This window comes from Engystomops pustulosus, chromosome 2 (genome assembly GCF_040894005.1).
Source record: "Engystomops pustulosus chromosome 2, aEngPut4.maternal, whole genome shotgun sequence".
Taxonomy (NCBI): Eukaryota; Metazoa; Chordata; class Amphibia; order Anura; family Leptodactylidae; genus Engystomops; species Engystomops pustulosus.
The window spans coordinates 218,906,163-218,925,600 of record NC_092412.1 but is presented as its reverse complement, the minus strand read 5'-3'; positions in this window follow the sequence as shown (position 1 = coordinate 218,925,600).

Below are 19,438 nucleotides of genomic sequence, written 5' to 3'. Positions count from 1 at the left end.
CCCCTCATCCTCATAGACTGTAAGCTCTTGTGTCACCCCCTCATCCTCAGACTGTAAGCGCTTGTGTCACCCTCTAATCCTCATAGACTGTAAGCTCTTGCGTCACCCCCTCATCCTCATAGACTGTAAGCTCTTGTGTCACCCCTTCATACTCATAGAATGTAAGCTCTTGTGTCACCCCCTCATCCTCATAGACTGTAAGCTCTTGCGTCACCCCCTTATCCTCATAGACTGTAAGCTCTTGTGTCCCCCCCTCATCCTCATAGACTGTAAGCTCTTGTGTCACCCCCTCATCCTCATAGACTGTAAGCTCTTGTGTCACCCCCTCATCCTCATAGACTGTAAGCTCTTGTGTCACCCCCTCATCCTCATAGACTGTAAGCTCTTGTGTCACCCCATCATCCTCATAGACTGTAAGCTCTTGTGTCACCCCCTCATCCTCATAGACTGTAAGCTCTTGTGTCACCCCCTCATCCTCATAGACTGTAAGCTTATGTGTCACCCCCTCATCCTCATAGACTGTAAGCTCTTGTGTCACCCCCTCATCCTCATAGACTGTAAGCTCTTGTGTCACCCCATCATCCTCATAGACTGTAACCTCTTGCGTCACCCCCTCATCCTCATAGACTGTAAGCTTATGTGTCACCCCCTCATCCTCATAGACTGTAAGCTCTTGTGTCACCCCATCATCCTCATAGACTGTAAGCTCTTGCGTCACCCCCTCATCCTCATAGACTGTAAGCTCTTGTGTCACCCCCTCATCCTCACACACTGTTTGTACTCTGTAATGTCGTACTTTATTTGTATATGTCCCCTATGATTTTTAAAGCGCTACGGAATATGATGGCGCTATATAAATAAAGATTATTATTATTACCCCTAGCCCACAGTATACTCCTGGTCACCTGTGAAATGGACTGCAGGTACCACCCCTTACTGTCACATGATGTTGTATCTGATGACTTGTGGGCCTGTGGATGTCCCCATAGAAATTAGTGTACACATTGCCAAAAAGTTTTTGTAGTAAAAAAAAAAGATGAGCTATATCATCATAGTTTACCTTTCTGTATTCAGAGCAGTGCTCCTAGTCCCCTGGGAGTGGCCAGTCTGGAGTGGGGCAGACATGTACGATGTGAAGGGGGAAATAACAGGGGTGAGGAGATATGGGGGGTTTTCTATATTTAAAATTAATGAATGACAGAGCGGTTTCCTGGGGGTGGGGGGAACCCACTCCTCACTGGTCACTCCCATGGGACTCCATACGGATGTCTTCCAAGTGCCGTCCGTTTTTTTTTTGCCAATCCATTGACTTCTATGGAGGTCCGTGGTCTGCATGTGAGAAAAAAAACTGACATGTGAACAGACCCATAGAAATCAATGCGTCAGTATGCTATCTGCAAAACCGATAGCAGAGTGATGTCAAAAACGCCCTACAAGCTTGTGGCCGTATCTACGTCCCCATGACGATTGTGTGAATGTAGCTTAAGTTGGAGGCCAATCAATTCATGAAGACACCGTTTTGGCCTGTGATTATTGCACCGACTGCACCGCTCTATGTTGTAAAATATACCCAAACAACCCCTTTAATCCATGTTCTGTTTTTTGGAAAGTTTTGCAGCAGCGTTGTACACAACCAAGACAGGTTTGAGCGTACGAATATAAACAATTCAAAACTTTTCTAAAAACTATTCTGCAGTAAATGCAGACGCTATACTGTATATTTATATGTGTGGGTCTTGCAGTTGTGTCTTCTTGTTGCCACCATCTATCTCCGAGGGCTTCTTCATCTTCAGTGCACTGGAGAGGTTGTGAGAGTTACTCATCCGTAAAAGCTGATGTGGTTCTGGGAGGCGATGATTCCGGCTTTGATGATGTAACTTACTGTATGCTGCCGATCCAGCTCTAAATGTGAAGGAACTTGAATGGTCGATTATAACCTGCAGCGTGATAGCACCTCAGTCTCTCTACTGATGACACGGAAATGTCTTCAGAAATAAGTTTATTGGTCCTTTGTCATTGAACAAGCACTTTATCCAATGTCATTTGTAACAGGCTAAAAGTACACAGCTAGCCCCCAGCCACTCACAGTCATAGGATAATGGAAGTGATTAATGGAAAACACATAACTAAAACCCACAGTGTAATATTATTTGTGGGGGTTATTTCTCAAGCCCTGAAATAACCGCACTTGTGGTGAAAAATTGCTGGCTGCGTTTATCTCTACACCAGGTAGGGCCGGAGTGTCTTGATGTATCCAATTGCCCCGGATGCTCGACGTGGCTATGATATACCGGCGTGCGAGTGGCGGCATATGATAAATAACCCCCTATGAATCTAATGGATGAACTATGTTACCTGCTTTGGGTAAATCATAGTCAAAAGACACAGCGGAAACCAGCCATAATTGGCTGCAGAGGTCACAATAAAGCCTGGAAAGGAAATTTCATACATTAAGAAGAGTCTATTTCCCTGTTCTTGAGGACTGCTGCAAAGTATTGGCGAACTTGTGGAATGAATGTCAAATAACAAAGCTGTATACTTGCTGCCAATGGTAGACATGAGTAAGGACCTTAATATTAATTTGGAAGCAAGAAGTTTCTTGTACAATAAGTCCATCACAAATCATGGCTGCAGCCTGATCCCAACATGTGGTTATTGCACTGATGGTTCTATCAGTTTCTTTTGCCTTGCACATGCTACACCCTGGTCCACAAATCCTGAATTTTATGCCAGGCCAGAACCTCTTAGTATATACGGAACAATAAGGTACTGGTGCATGATGCGCTCCCTGTCTTGACTCCCTCCATTGTATGATCTTTTCAATGAATTTTCAGGCTGGAGTTTCAGCCCCTAGTTCTGCTCTGTAGAGGTTCTAGCATTTTTCCCAGAACTTATGTAACTCGTGATTTTGCCACTTTCCACATCATCTAAAATAAGTTTAAAAAATTGTCTAAATTCCCTATTTATACATGAAAACGTAAAATATTAATTGTTTTCCCTGTGTTTTACTTATCCCTACAGAATATTTATGTGCTTTACTACAAATTTCATACCCTACTTTGCCAAAAAAATATCCTCAAAAATGTTAAGAGACTTATTTTTTACTCTTGACAGTAAAAATGTTGTGTGACCTCTAGGGCTAAGGCCGGCGGCACATGTGGCACTTTGATCCTCTTTTGGGGCCTTTTTAATTAAGATAATTGGTAGAACCAGTCAAAAACACATGCGTATTTTAACAGACTGCTTAAAAACAGCCCAAAACCGTGTTCAAAATGCCACGGGTGCCACCGTCCTAAAGGTAAATTCATACAGCCAGGTGCATGTCTGGATGGGATCCCGGGCAAAAACAGGGCAGAAAGAGGGAAGCGCTCTTAACCCCTTCTTCCTCCATGCCCAACTCAGTGACTGTGCGGTGACACACCGTGTGCTCTCTCCACTTATACCGGGAGCCATAGAAGTCTATCTATCGGAAATAGACATCAGAAAGGCAGAGAAAAGAGTTTTCTGTCAGCCAGTCAGCATTGCTGACAAGAATCCCTGTAATTGACTGACAGCAGCTTGTAAAGATCCTTCCAATGTGCTGTTCAGCTGGGTGTCACAATCTACAGCTGTCTAACTCTAGTCTTAGCTCTCACTTTACAAGCATTTTAAAATCTTAACTTTACTTCCAATAATTAAATGTAGGTCTTTAAAAATAGGTTTTATTTATCATGTCTTGTACTCCAAGACTGGCACATTAACCCTCATCTTGTATATAGTACCCCATCAGGCATATAATTGGTCTTAGTGTTTTAATGGCAGGGTTCCTTGCTCGTCTCTGTCTACCGACACGGGCATTGGCACCTCTGTGCTGCTATCCCCACAGTCCGTATTCTGCTCTTCCTGCTGTCTTCTCCCAGCACCCTGCTCCATCTGGCCATGTGTTAAATGTGTCTCCTTCCAATCAGTGCAACCCTGGTGATAATAGGGAGCTTTCCCCCATGGGAGGTGTCTGAGCACTAAAGTTCTGTTAGGGTGATGCCACACGTGACGTTTTTGGTCTGCTTTAAAGCATATCTTTTCAGTCCATTTAAAAACACCTCAGTTTTTTACCCTTTTTCCTGATTATCTTAATAGATAAACAGGTTCTAAGCAGCCAATCGCAGGGTAAACGGTCAAACGCATGCTCTAAAACGGACCAAAAGTTCCACGTGTAGCATCACCTTTATGTGCAAAGGCCTAAATTGCTTCTATTGTCTGAATTCCTGTGTTTTTGATTCCAGCTCTGTTGTAGGACACCAATTTTGGTCTACAATCCTGTATTCTGACCTAGAGAGCTTTGCTGGAAAGGTTTTGGTGAGGGAGGAGAAAAAAAATACTAACCTTTCTTTAGTTTCATGGGTCAACCTGTTGAGAATCCCGGCAGGTCCACAACTAGGCATTGGATGCAGCAGTCACCAGTGAGGTGATTGTATATAGGGGGTCATTTACTAAGGGCCCGAATCGTGTTTCTTCCTTCGGGTTACGCCTATTTTACCGTTTTGTGACGATTTTCCCTGAATTACCACGGGATTTTAGCGCACGCGATCGGACTGTGGCACATCGGCACAGCCGGCATGCACGCAACGGAAATCAGGGGGGCGTGGCTGTAAGGAAACCCAATGGATTCGGAAAAACCGCCGTATTTAAAAAAAGTGTCGCTTGACACGTGCTTACCTGCACCAAGGGTAGGACGGTGAACTTCAGAGAACTCCAACGGAACTCAGCGCAGCAGCGACACCTAGTGGACATCGGGCGCACTACCTTAGTGAATTGCCAGAAGACCCGAATCCTCCACAGAGACCGGGTAAGTAAATCTGCCCCATAGTGTGCTATCTCCAGGTAGCGGGAGAAAAACAGATAAAGGGGCTTATTTACTATGGGTCCACGGCTGCAATTTCGTCGGATTTTCGGACAGGTATTTTGGAGCAATCACGCCAGCTTTCATGCGACAGAAATTAGGGTGCGCGGGATTTAACTTTAAAATTGTGTAGCAAGACAATGCACTTACATATACTGGGGAAAAGAAGGTGAACTCCGGCGGACCTGAGTGGAGAAGCGACAGATGCAGGAAATCGGACACACGATCTAAGTGAATCGCGGCAGGAGGTGCTGAGATGATTGTATATGTTGTAATATCTGAAGGCACTATATTATAGAGCAGGATGAGCTGAGCACATTGTCCTCTCTGCAGGCAGTATGTTATAGAGCAGGATAAGATTAGCAGATTGTACATAGTGCTCTATCTGCAGGCTGCTTGTTATAGTACTGGAGCATCTGAGCAAATTGATATCATTTTATGGGAAACTATTCTGCATAACCTGTAATTTCTTCATTAATATCTCAGATATTTATGTGCTTAGAGCTCCTATTAGTAATTGACATCCTGCCCTCTTACTAGTAATACCACCTCCTTGACTTCTCAACATAGAAAAGGCAGAGTAATAAATGATAGCTGTGCACTTGCTCGTTCCATGGAATCTGTCCAACACGTGGGTCTGATTCCATGGACTGATATGTTTTTCCATAAATCTATATACCATTCTTGTCAGCTGCTCCTGCTCTATAACACAATGAGGCTCATTTACTAAGGGTCTCCAGACCGCACTATCATTGGAATATCCAACGATTTCCAATGTGCACCACATTTAGAAGGGTTTTTTGGTGCACGTGATGAAATTTTGGCACATCAGCTCCGGCTTTCATACGACAGAAATCGGGGGGCAGGCTGTCGGACAATCCGACGGTTTCGGACTGAGCACGGGATTTAACATTCAAATTTGTGTCGCAAGCCAAGCACTTACATGTATCGGGAAGAAGAAGGGGAACTCCGGCGGACCTGAGCGGGGAGCGACACATGCAGGATATCGGGGGCAGGATCTACGTGGATCGCGGCACAGTGCAGGATCGTCGGGGAACGCACCCCTGGGATCGCGACTCGGACAGGTAAGTAATATGCCCCAATGAGTGAGATTTAACAAAGTGTTGGAAGAGGCCAGTGCACAGTCTTATTCAGCGCCAGATAGGTCATGCTTGATGTTGTATCTGGAGTAGTTTAAGACTATGTAGTCTACTTTATACCAGCTATTAGTTAGTCTAGTATGTGACTGAATTTTCGCCAGAACCTTTTCGTAAGAATGCGCCACCTTTTTGGACAAGTCCAAAAAATGCCTTGTGTGGCACACAATGGGGCTCATTTACTAAGGGTCGTGCTGCTTTCATTGGACTTTGCACTTTTTTCAGCGATTAAACTGCTTGCACAGGTTAACAAATGTCTACACTGGGATTATGTCGCATGTGATCCTTTTTTTGTGACGCAGCAGCACTGGCCTCCATGTGACACAAATCGGGGGGCGTGCCGTCGGACGATCCGACTAATTCAGACTTATTGCGGGATTTAACTTTCAAATTGTGTCGCGAACCCAAGCACTTACATGCACCACTAAAAAGATGGTGAACTCTGTCGGACCTGAGTGGGGAAGCGACACATACAGGATATGGGGCGCACAATCTTTGTAAATCGCGGCACCGTGCATTACAGACGGACACTGCACTTTCAGTGAACTCCAGCTGTCTGCAAAGTAAATGTGCCCCAATGTTTCAGATGCAAATCAGTGATTAATAAATGTCCCCCAGTGTCTGGAAACTATACAGCAATTTACAGGTTCTGTACATTTATCATACACTGGCTGTTAATGCACCAGCATATGAAGTTCACCCACCCTCTGGCACGCCAACAGGGCCCATCGGCACCAGGTCAGATGGGCGCAGGTTATAGGCAATGCGGAGGGAAGCACCAGCCAGCACCAGCCCACTGCATGGCCCAGGCACCACTCTGCCAGGCTGCAAATATTCTGGAATTGCAAGCTGTTTTCAGGTGTACAAGCCGTGATAAATATGGTCCTTGGAATGCTGGACCTATTCAGTGGTGGGACACCCATATCTTTGTTGCTATCCTGCCTTCAGGATAGGCCTCCAACAGTACATCAGAGATGTCACTAAATTCCCTGCTCTTTACCTATATTGGGATTACTCTGTTGATGGGCATAACTTGAACGGGTACAGAAAAGGAGCATCATTAACATTTAAAGAGTCCAACACTGTAAACAATGAATGGGTGCAGTCAATATGTAATGACTGTATGTAATGTAGTGTTAAATTTAATCGAACTCTGCAGCTTTTTCTTTCCTAAGCAATGAACAAAAATGCTGCAAAATTTCCTCGTGGCACAGTCCATAGCAGTCCAGATCGGCTTTAGCGGATTATCAACATGCAGCAATAGTCATCACCTGCACCTACCTCTATGTGCTATTTGTAGCAGACAACCCCTTGATCCGTTCCATCCTCAATATTCATTGCAAAAGATGAACTTAGTAATAAATGATCTTTAGGACAATGCCTAAAACATGTTATTTGCATATATCAGCATATGTAAATGTCAGGTAGCCTCTCCTGCATGGCCTCTTCTCGCAGGACAGGGTTCTGTCAGTCACACAATGGCATTAGGGTAAAATGCTATCTATGTGCTGAATAGGAGGAGGTTATGTGTAGCAAAAAGAGAAGCTTCACAAAGCTGACGTGACTAGTGGAAGGAAATTCTTGAGGAGGTGGAAAGGCAGTCTGTTTGTATTTCCTGAGACCTCTTATAGTAGAAGTAGAGGCTGATCTTTCAAGCTTAGCTATGTAACATACAGGTGTGAGGTTAAAGGGACAAGAAAATTGTGAATAAAGCTAATTAAAATATAACACCATAGAGAATTTTACTAAATTCTAATGGATGTCTCCAAAACTTGGGAACCAGCATCGACATTATAGGATGGGGGCACATACTGCAGGTAGGGATGTCTATGACTAGATCTACACATCAATTTTGTCATGAATTTATATTTTATTTTTTATCTACTGCTATATTACTACTCTCAGTTTATCCAAGAATCTACCCTCACATAACAGCTCCTGAAAGTCTAGGTATTTTATTTATGCTCTTCTTTATGCTCTTACCTCTGTTATAATTTTCTTGAAAGCGTAACTGTAAAGTTACTGACAAAAAGTCACACATTTACGAAGGGCCGTGCACGGGTATTTAAGAAGCGCGTGCGCCACATTTGTATCGCACACGACCATTTTGTGTCACAGCTGCACTATTCTTCATGCTCCAGATTTATCATGTAAAGTCCGAGAGAAGTGTGTCGCACACCCCTTGTTAAATGTGCACCAAAAAAAAAAAAAGTGGTGCGCAATGTTCGAGCTGTGCGGGGGGGGGGGGGCAGATTCATGAAAAACGGGTGCCAGAAAACCTGAATCTGGTGCCCTCTGAACAATACACAGGCAACTGCACATTATACTCACTGCACTGTTCTTAGTAAATGTGCCCCATTGTCACCACACAGCAACAGGAGACAGGAACCTCTCATGCAGGAGGAATCAGGTGTGTGCCCACACACAAGGCTAGTGCCCACACACAGAGCTGAATCTTACACTGACCAGCTTATGCAGTGATAGGAGCAAAAGCAGCAATAATACTAAGTAAAATAGTATGTGGTTAAAAGTTATCTTTATCATGTTAGCAACATTTTTTCATGGGCAAAACCCAGGAAATCATTGTCAAATTTAACTTGACTATAGGGGGTTAGGCAATCAAGAGAAGATGATTTCACATGCATAGGTCTCTTCTATGACAACAGCACTATCTTTAGTGGGTGAGGTGCTGGTGCATGTCCTTGAATCCCTTCTCTGCCACCAGCACCTTAACTTGCAGCACGTCCGTACATTACTTTCTCTGCCTTCCCGAACTTCTTCAAATAAAGATAAAGCTTAAAGGGAATCTGTCAAGGTAATTCTGGCCACTAAACCACCCAATAGGTCCTTATGGAGTGGCGGTTTAGTGTTCTGAATCGTCCTGTATAAAGTTTCTTTGTGGGCGCAATAAAAAAATAAACTTTTATACTTGCCTTTGCTCCCAAGTTCCGTGCGCCGGTGCTCTGCTGCTAGTGAAGCCAGAGTAGTACACCCCAGCTACACACCAGACCAGCTACAGGATGATTTGAGACCCTAAACCAACTCCAGGTGACAAGGTCCAAATCCATGTAACACGTTCTTTAAGTTCTCTTTAATACTGTCAGTGACATCCTCTAGCTCCATGCATATGGCAACAGACATAGGCACCAAGAAGCATATCCTCACCACCATCAGTCATGTCCAGCAGGCATTTATCAACTCCTGCCATATAGATGAATCGTCATGAATAATGGCAATCAATGCATAGAGTATTTCAGCTGTTGCATGTAGTTTCCCAGTGAATGTTGAAGCTTGTATATAAAGATATCTTTGTTGCTCTGCCTTCTGTAAAGGACAAGCTTCAGGCATCATTTATGTCAGTGCCTGGCGGGTAATGATAGTATACCAAGACAGAAGTAGATAAAGCACTTCAATCTCTCAGTCTATTCAATTGCTTATCACTGTGCCTGTTTTCATGATAAATATTCCTTTCCGGTCTGCCCTATTAATACAAGCAGATATTGCATACAGTCTTGTGGATGAGTCTTACATGGCCATTACAGAATTGAACTCTTATGGAAAATTGCCAGTTAAAATATGATAGATTTATCCTTTAAAACTGCAGCCTGACGTGCCGCAAGACGCCTGTGACGGATGTCCCCTGCCTGAATGAAGGACATAAATAGTTTATAAAAGGCTACATTTGTTTTTCAATTCATGATATAAGTGTAACAATTTAAAACTTTTTTTTTATAGAAATCTTTTTGACATAGTTATTTTCATATTCTGCTACACAAATAGCTATAAGATAAAAGCAATACAAATAAAGAAACACTAAAAAAAAAACATTATGTGGCTCATTTACTAAGGGCCCCACGGACCACACTTTCATCGGACATCCCGACGATTTCCATTTTGCGCCGCTGGGACAGGGATTTAAAAGGGGTTTTTGCCGCACGCGATCGGATTTTGTTGCTACCACTATGACATTTATGCAACACACATCGGAGGTGGGCCTTCGGACGATCAGACGGATTCTGACAAACCGCGGAATTTTACTTCAAAAGTGTGTCGCAAGCAAAGCACTTAGATGCACCAGGAGGAAGATGGTGAACTCCGGCAGACCTGAGCGGGGAAGCGACAGATGCAGGAAATCGGGCGCACGATCTAAGTGAATCGCAGCAGCTGTGCATTCCGGCCCGACAATGCACTTTCGGGAACTCCGAGGGACCGGGTAAGTAAATGTGCCCCAATGAGGTGCAGCGTATCCAGAAACATCATGATTACAGGTCGGTGCTGCTGCTTTGCTGGGAGGCAGGGACTCTTTGGGGGTCATTATTACGTAGTCGGGACATCTGTGTGTGTGGTTTTTTGGGGGGCGTATTGGGCTTGTTTCATTTATGTTAAAGGGGGATATTCTTGGCATTTGAGTTTGATGTTTTTTGCAACTTTTTTTGTAAAAAAGTTGCACAAAAATTCCAAAGTTTGGAGGTGCCTATACCATTCTATTACCTACATCTGTACAGATGTTGTGGAAAGAAAAAAAGGTTGCTAGCCCCAAATGCACAGAAATTGGAATTTAAAGATATATTAGGTGCAAAGGATGAGGCGAACTTTGACAAATTTTAGTGCAAATATTCTAATGTGCCAAAAAAGGCAAAAAAAATAGAAAAAAAGAACCAAGATAAATGACCCCCACTATTGCATATATCACTATGATGCTAACAGTGCTGTCCCCAGCACTGAAGTCAGTCCGTAAAGTGCTTCTTTACAGCCTAAAAAAATCAAAGGGACACAAGAGAAAATAATATTTGTCCCATAACTTAGACATAACTCATGATTATGAGTCCTCATTTACAGGAGAGGGTTTAGGAGTTTGGGGGCCTTTACCCAGGGCCGTAATTACAGCGGTAGCAGCCATAGCAGTCGCTATGGGGCCCGCAGTGTCAGGGGGCCCTGTCATCCGACCCAACACAATAAAGAATGAAGGATGTGCACCATTATATCTATATTGTACTGCACATGTCCAGCATAATATGTATATAACATATACTGTGATGTATATATGCAGTATCTGTGATGTGTATATGGTGTCTGTTTACATGTGAGTATGTTACATATGGCACTGTATGTATGTGTATATGCACAGGAGTGTATTTATATGTGTGAGTATACTAATATGTATATTTTTAAGTGGGAAGGGGGGCCCCATGCAGTAGCCTGCTAGGGGGCCCTGTTTCTCCTAGTTACGCCACTGCCTTTACCTATTTATTTTCAAGAAACTAGCTAGATGGAAACCAGGTCAAATCGCAGAACACACCTGATTTTAAACCTACCCACTCCAAGTTTGGTTTGGGGTGAGAGGTAGCAAGGTACCCACAATGATTGGAGGCAATGAACCGGTTCTGGCACCTTCTGATCAAAAGTTATGGGGTTTTAATCAAAATAATTTACAGAGTGTACGTTACTGTAGGGAGGGGGTAATGCTGACCTCCCTCTCTCAGTGACATCACAGTCAGGGGGTGGGGGGCCATAACCCAATGGATTTAAAGGTGAACCCCTTTGTCAATCTTGGGAAACCCATCATCATTCGAAGGCTGCCCAAATTGTATTTGCTGCGTTCCCCAGCCAAAGTAATTCTAACTATTGCATAGTAAGGTTATCTTGTTTCTTTTATCCCATTTTATTTTCACAACTGTTTTCAGAAAAGTTTCTTTTTTTGACTGCATTGTACATCCACATATATTACCCTCTAAGAATCTAAGTTTCCAAAGTCAGTTAACTCCTGACTTCTTTTGACAATAAAATGTTTAAAAAAATAAATAAATAAAAAAATAAAAAAGGGCAAGCAGGGAAAAAAAAATACACTTCGGTTACTCGTCATTTGCACAAAAGTATTTTACAAAGTTGTCTCGCCCCATTAGTTGTCTTCCTCAACGTTACTGGCAATGAAGTGGGTGTATTTTCATGTAACAATTCATAGTTACATAGAATATGAATTGATCCCTTTGTTTTGACTATAATGCTAGTGATTCAACCACTGGATAAATGAAATCAACACAATGAAAAAATATCACTCACTTTTAACTCCTTCATCTCCACGTAATTGGAAGCCTGTCACATGCATGAAGAAAAAACACTAAGCTTCGGGGGAACTGTTAGTATTCGCTTTAGCAAACACTATTAACTTTTTTGTTTTTGCATTAACACAGAGTCAAATCAGGACTTATTATCTGAGGGACAAATTTCAATTCCTATAAGCACCAATATTCTGTGCCACGTACTGGAAAGCTGGATAAAAATTTATGGTATGCTTTGTTTTTACAGCCTTCACTTTGTGATCCAAGTGACCCTTCTACTTTATTATTTGGGTGTGCATGATAAGGGAAATTTATTTTGATTTGTTATGTCATAATATCTACCAGGAAATTTACCATAAAAATCAGCATGATAAACCAGGGACACTTGTACACACTCAAACATCCTGGTACTGATTGTAATAATCTTCTTATATTTGTTATTTATGGCTATTTTCAAGTCTCTCCATTTGGGCTTAGGTCTGGGCTCTGGCTGGGCCAGACAAGGATGGTCACAGAGTTGTTCTGAAGCCACTGCTTTGTTATTTTATCTGTGAGCTTAGAGTCATTGGGGGATATTTATCGTGCGCCAGCGTATGATCGCCCCACCGCTGCGAATTCGCAGCCCGATACATCAAGAGGCTTTTATCTGCCAGTAGCGCAGCATTTATCCTAGAAAAAAGCGCAGCCGGCAACTTTTGAAAAGTTGCCGGCAACGTATGAAAAGTCGCCGGCAGCAGCGAGTGCGCAGGCGCGGGGACAGTAACGCCCCGCACCAGCCCACTCCCGTCCGGCCGCGCCCCCCCCTTCACGCCCTACTGGCGTGAAGGTGGCTGATTGGGGCAAATAATCGCAAAAGCTAGCAATAAGCGGTGCGCAGAGGTCCTGATAAATATGCCCCATTGTCTTGCTGGAAGGTGAACCTTTGGCCCAGTCAGAGGTCCGTAGCACGCTGGAAGAGGTTTTCATCCAGGATATCTCTGTACTTGGCCACATTCATCTTCTTCAATTGTAGTCGTCCTGTCCCTGTCCCATAGCATGATGCCGCCACCACCATTTTTCATACTACAGGGACTACTTGCACTGAAGAGAGGCTTCTGTCAGCACACTCTGCCATAAAGCTCTGACTGGTGGAGGCTGTAGTGATAGTTGACTTTGTGGAACTTTCCCCCATTTATTTTCAGCATCTCTGGAGCTCAGCCATAGTGATCTTGGGGTTCTTCTTTACCTTTCTAATGAAGGCTATTCCCACGATTGCTTAGTTTTCCTTTGTGGCCATATCATATTGTTGTTGTTGTCCAAAACTTCTTCCATTTAAGTATTTTGGAGGCCAATGTGCTCTCAGGAACCTTGAGTGCAGCAGAAATAGTTTTGTAATCTTGGCCAGATCAGTACCTTGCCACAATTCTGTCTCTAAGCTCTTTGGGCAGTTCCTTAGACCTCATGATTCTCATGTGCTCTGACATAAACTGTGAGCTGTGAGATCTTATGTGTGTGCCTTTCCTAATCAAGTCCAATCAGTTTAACTAGCTGGACTCCAGTGAAGGAGTAGAACCATCTCAAGGAGGATTAGAAGGAAACGGACAGCATGTGAATTAAATATGAGTGTTACAGCAAAGGGTCTGAATACTTAGAACCATGTGATATTTAAGTTTTTCTTGTATAATAAATAAGCACAAAAACGACATTTCTGTATTTTCTGTCAAGATGGGGTGCAGTGTGTAAACTAATGACCAAAAAAAGAGCTTCTTGATCTTACCTGTAATGAATCAAAGAAAGAAAAATGTAAAGGGGTCTGAACACTTTCCGTACTGTAAGCTGTGAGGGATAGAACTGTGCTGCATTGTATTAGGAATTTTATGACAGGTTTACATCGTGAAGTTTTATGTAAATTTGTTTGTATGGGGACATCAGCTCTCTTTATATCTACTCTAGTGCCATGCTGAAAAATTATGAAGAAGGGATGGCATCATTGCACCAACTTGAGAATGTGTCGGGCACCCTCGAGGATGTAAAGTATGGGAAATCTATTGGCCCCTGGCTTCCCACCTATAAAATTAGTGTGTTGGCTATCGCAGTCTTGACAATCTTGGTGACATTATGGACTTTGTGTGACAAGAGTTAACGCCCGCCACTGTCTTACATGAAAGGCAGTGAGGAATACATTGCCAAACACTGCTCCTGGCACGGTTGGTAAAGACTTTAACTACAGAAAGCTGCCAACCCTCATAAAGACTATTCCGCACATAATGACATATGATAAAAGTCTTTGCTGTGTGAAATAGTTTTGAGTAAAGTTCAATTTGCAGTCACCGGTGTCTCTTGTTTTTCACTCTGTGCTACAGTATATTCCACTCAGGAAGCCTGTAGGAGGACAAGTGCTTGATATTAAAGGGGTTGTGACAGCTTTGCAGATTATGCCACGCTGATTGGTGGAGGATTGCTGGAGCCCCCACTAAGCACTACAAAGGGACACCGAGCAATTTGGGGGAGTGGGGATCCCATTCTAACTACGGTAATGCGTAGAGCTGCAAGACAAGACTGATCCCTACTGCTATTACTATACACATTAAATATTCCAATACTACTGAATGGAGTGGTAGGATGCATACTCGTCCTCCACCCATTAGTGCTCTCCCAGAAAATAGACCTTTTTGGTTTAGTTTGCTATCCCCTACGCCAGTGATGGCGAATCTATGGTACAGGTGCCAGAGGTGGCACTCAGAGCCCTTTGTGTGGGCACTCAGGCCATCAGCCCAGAACAGAGTTCACCAAACAGGAACAAATCCATTAAATCTTCCTGCAGTCCTAGGCAACTTATGAGATGCTGTGCTCAGCACTATTTTACAGCGACACTTCATTGACTGTTTGGAACTGCTTGAAAAGTGAGAAGGTGTTGAAAGAAGTGCATCATCTTTGGAGGTTCTCATGCTGGACCCACCATTCTTTCTAAACAGAGAGACCCTGGAGAGAAGCTACAATGATAGTCTGATTTGCCCACCTTGATTCAATTGTATTGGTGGCCTCAGGTGGCCGATACAATTAAAGAAGTGGAAGAACTGGTAGCAATAAGTTACTGTTTAAAATGGCACATTGGCACATCAGGGTAAATAAGCGGGTCTTGGTTGTAGTTTCGGCACTCGGTCTCTAAAAGGTTCGCCATCACTGCCCTACGCTGTGGATGAAGAATAACTTGCAAAGTTGGTACAACTCTTTCAAATCTTGTCTGCCAGACCCATGCATTTACAGCAGGAAGGTAAATAAGATGCCAATACATCTAACCACCATACTAGTATAACTTGTATTATACGGGCCACTGCTTGATTTTCATTTTAACCCCTTGATGTTGAGCTTTTGCAGCCATACTTAGTATAAAGGCGGCATAATCCATTACTTTATTCCCGTGATGAGTGCGTCACACGACGTATGAAATGCGCAGGGATTACATATTAGGGAATAACGGACTAACAGGGTCTGTAAGGGACAGTACTGGGACTGTCCTTGTCAGGGCAGGAGCAATATTGCGGGGACAGGATACTAACCGATTGTAGGGCTTTATAGGTCCTCTACCTTCAAACTAGTACCGCTCGACCAGGAGACAGCGCACCGAAGACTGGTGAGATCCACCATATTATTCCTTACTGTCCGGATTAATGTTGGTCCGTGGTTTTGAGATGATGCACCGTGTCATATGCTATACAAGAATGCACTAAGATACGGTGAGGTATTACTGGGGACCGTGTCAGACGAGACTTATTGGAGGTCTGAATGAGCTCCCTTTTTGATGTGTTTTTGGTGTTTTGATGGTTGATGTGCATATTATTGTGGTTCACTGAGAACTTATTTTATCAGTAATTATTAAAAGTTACGTTTAAATTATGGTACTAGTACATTCTGCTGGATTTCTTACCGATTTTTTGGTGTATTTTTGTTGACTTGAAAAGCGAGTTAGCCAACTAGGCAACCTTTTTCTGTCTTGTTCGTATTTAGTAAATAAGTAGAACTATAATCTGTGTTTAGTTGATATATTTAGCGCCTCCTTCAATCTTTTTAGCACAGTGTATATTTATTATTTTATGTTGTTTAGTACACAGTGCTGTTATTATGAGCAGTGCAGATGCCATGTAGCAGAATCCACAGACAGACATATGTCCTTCCGACAGTCATCTATAATGTAAAACATTCACAATTACTATCGCTTTTTTATAGATTTTGATGCTATATTGTAATTAGGATAAACAGCAGGCATTTTAGTCTCAACAGCAAATGTTAGCTTAGTTTTCTGAATATTGTTATATTGTGTTGTGAATCTGTTCAATTTAAAGGGATTATCTAGGGAAACATTGATGTACACTATTAAAATACTTCTCATTATACACAACTTACTAATATAAATATTCAGTTTCTCTGATTCCAGGTATCTCCATTATAGGCCATGGTTATGGGATGTAGAAAGTACCATCACATGGTCACATGACATCATGACCCCACATCAAGAGTCCAGGACAGGTGACTCCTCCCAGTGCCAAATAATGATGGGCCTGTTACGTTGCAAATCATTGCCCCTTGCAGATTGAAGGAGAGAATATTCATGGTGGACGCTTGGTGTCTGACTGTAAGTGGCTGCCACTTGTCTCTCTACATGTAGTTATGTGACCTGTGATATCAATGCCAGATGGTAGGTGAGAATATTAATGGCGGTGTTTCACTTGGTGTCTGATTGGAAGGGGCTGACCCTTAAGGAGATAGTTAAAAGTCCCTGGTAGTCTTTTAGTATAAGAGTGGTCACTTTTCTGGCTCAATTCTCACTTTATTACTATCACTATATAATCCTATCTAATACCTAAAGGTTTGGCAATGGTAATAGCAGCAGAACCAGCTTCCCAAAAAATTGGGGTGCACTGGGTGCACAAAGTACTTACACTGGGGCACAATTACTAAGGGTCCGCGGACCGCGATTCTATTGGGTTTCCCGAATATTTCCTTTTTGCGCCGAATTGCCCCGGGTTTTTGGCGCACGCGATCGGATAGTGGCGCATCGGCCTGTATGTGACAGAAATCGGGGGGCTTGGCCGTCAGACAACCCGACTGATTCGGATAAACCGCAGAATTTAAAAACGAAATTGTGTTGCAAGATCAAGCACTTACATGCACCAGGAAGAAGAAGGTGAACTCCGGCGGACCTCAGCCGGGAAGCGGCACATGAAGGAAATTGGACGCACGGCAGACCCTAATCCTTGTCGGACAATGTGCAGCAGGGATCGCGACAGGACCGGTTAAGTAAATCTGCCCCATTATGTTCACTCTTTCTTTCAAAGAGAATTTATTTGTCAAGTCCCCAGATAACTCCTATTTATAGCTGTGGACAGATTTGTACTAAAATTTATTTTTTCATTTGTTTGCTCCCAATCTAAAACAACAAGATTTGCTTGATGAAGCTGATGACCATTGGATAGATGATCAGTGACCGATCCGTCAGAGGCTCTAGACCGAACCGATCAGCTTAGACAGGTGGTAGCTTAGACAGAACTGAGCTCCCATATAAGTGAAGTTCTTATTGTATTTCAAGATTTCCATTGATTTTTCCATTTCAATGGCCTTAACAAAAGCAGACCTCATAAAATAAATGCTCCCTGATATACAGTCACATCATGGTATCATGACAGCAGTGATATGCAGGACCCTAGCTATAACATTCAATGTACCGTAATCCTAGTAGCAAATCCAGCATGTTACAGACATCAAATCCCTTTGGCCTGGACAATAAATATTTACCCCTATACCCAAAACAGGCCAACATAATCCATACAAAACCCAAACAAGAAGAATCGTTAGGTCTTAAAAATAAGATTTATTGAATATAAATCTGAATGCCACATATAACAAGGTTTAATATATATATATATATATATATATATATATATATATATATATATATATATGTGGTATTTTTATACAAGAGTTCAAATATATTTGGTTATACAATTCTATGCTTTGCACAAGCAGATGAGTACTATGGGGCAGATTTATCAAGCTGTCTGAAAGTCAGAATATTTCTAGTTGCCCATGGCAACCAATCACAGCTCAGCTTTCATTTCACCAGTGCTCATGAATATTTTTAAGGGGAGCTGTGATTGGTTGCCATGCGCAACTAGAAATATTCTGACTTTCAGACAGCTTGATAAATCTGCCCTTATGTGTATGGGTATGTGCGCATTATTCATTATTGGGATAAATCATTTACTAATTGTGCTTGGACACTTTTCTCTTCATGATATGGATATAGATAATGTTATCCCCTTGCGGCCACTGCCCTTTTGAGCATATACTGTAATTGGCATATAATTGTATAACCAAATAGTTTGAAACTTTTTTGTTAAATGTGGCTTTTAAATTTGTATTTAATAAATCAGATTTTTTAAGACCTAATGATTCCTCTTGTTTGGTGTTTGTATTCAATATAATCTGTAGCATGTAAGTAGCCTCACCGAAGGAGAAGGCTCCCTCCGTATAACCAGAGGACCCATGTGATGCAGTTGTTAAGAACTACTGGGTTTTTATGGTAGCCGGGGTACAACAATGGTCAAACTGTACAGCACTGTACAGAGATGTGACCTAATAACATTGACAAACACATGCCAAACACCCGACCTAAAAGACATTTATTCCATATTCATCCTGATTAATGAAACCAAACTGAGTGATCGAGGACAGGTAATAAGGAATGCCAGTATCCAGGATTGTTATACGGATATACAAAAGTCAATATCTTGTTACTTTTCTGAAAAGTTATTTCTGTTATTTGAACATGAATTTAACACAGTATACCATTTTTATCCTGTCCTGGTTGTCATCCAGCCTTTTTGTATCTTGGGATTGGCTGCACCCAAAAAATTAGTTTCCAACTGGGTCGGGAAACCCCATTGTGTGCTCCCCAAATACTCTATATTTAACCCCAACCCATATAATGTGCCATTTTCTACAGCTCCTGGTCTAAAATGTTCCCTTTCCTGCGACTTACCCCTTTTCTGTAGCCCCCTATTTTCTTTGTCTGTCTCTATAAAAAGGGTCCACAGAAAAGGGGAAGTTATATTACCCCATTTTTATAACCCCCACCACACACCTATATTGTCCCCTTGTCTTATATACATACTGCAGCCGTAGAGAAAAAGAATACAGAGCTGTAGGGAGAGGAGGTGCTGCGGAGTGCTGGAGGTAAGTACTCATTTTTTTTTTTTTATTTCCTTGGTCACTGTCCGGGACCAGGCGTTCCATGTCCCTGCAGTTGGGGACCGCTACCTTAGGGCATTGGAGTCCAGGGATAGTGAGGACCGGTTAAAAGTTCC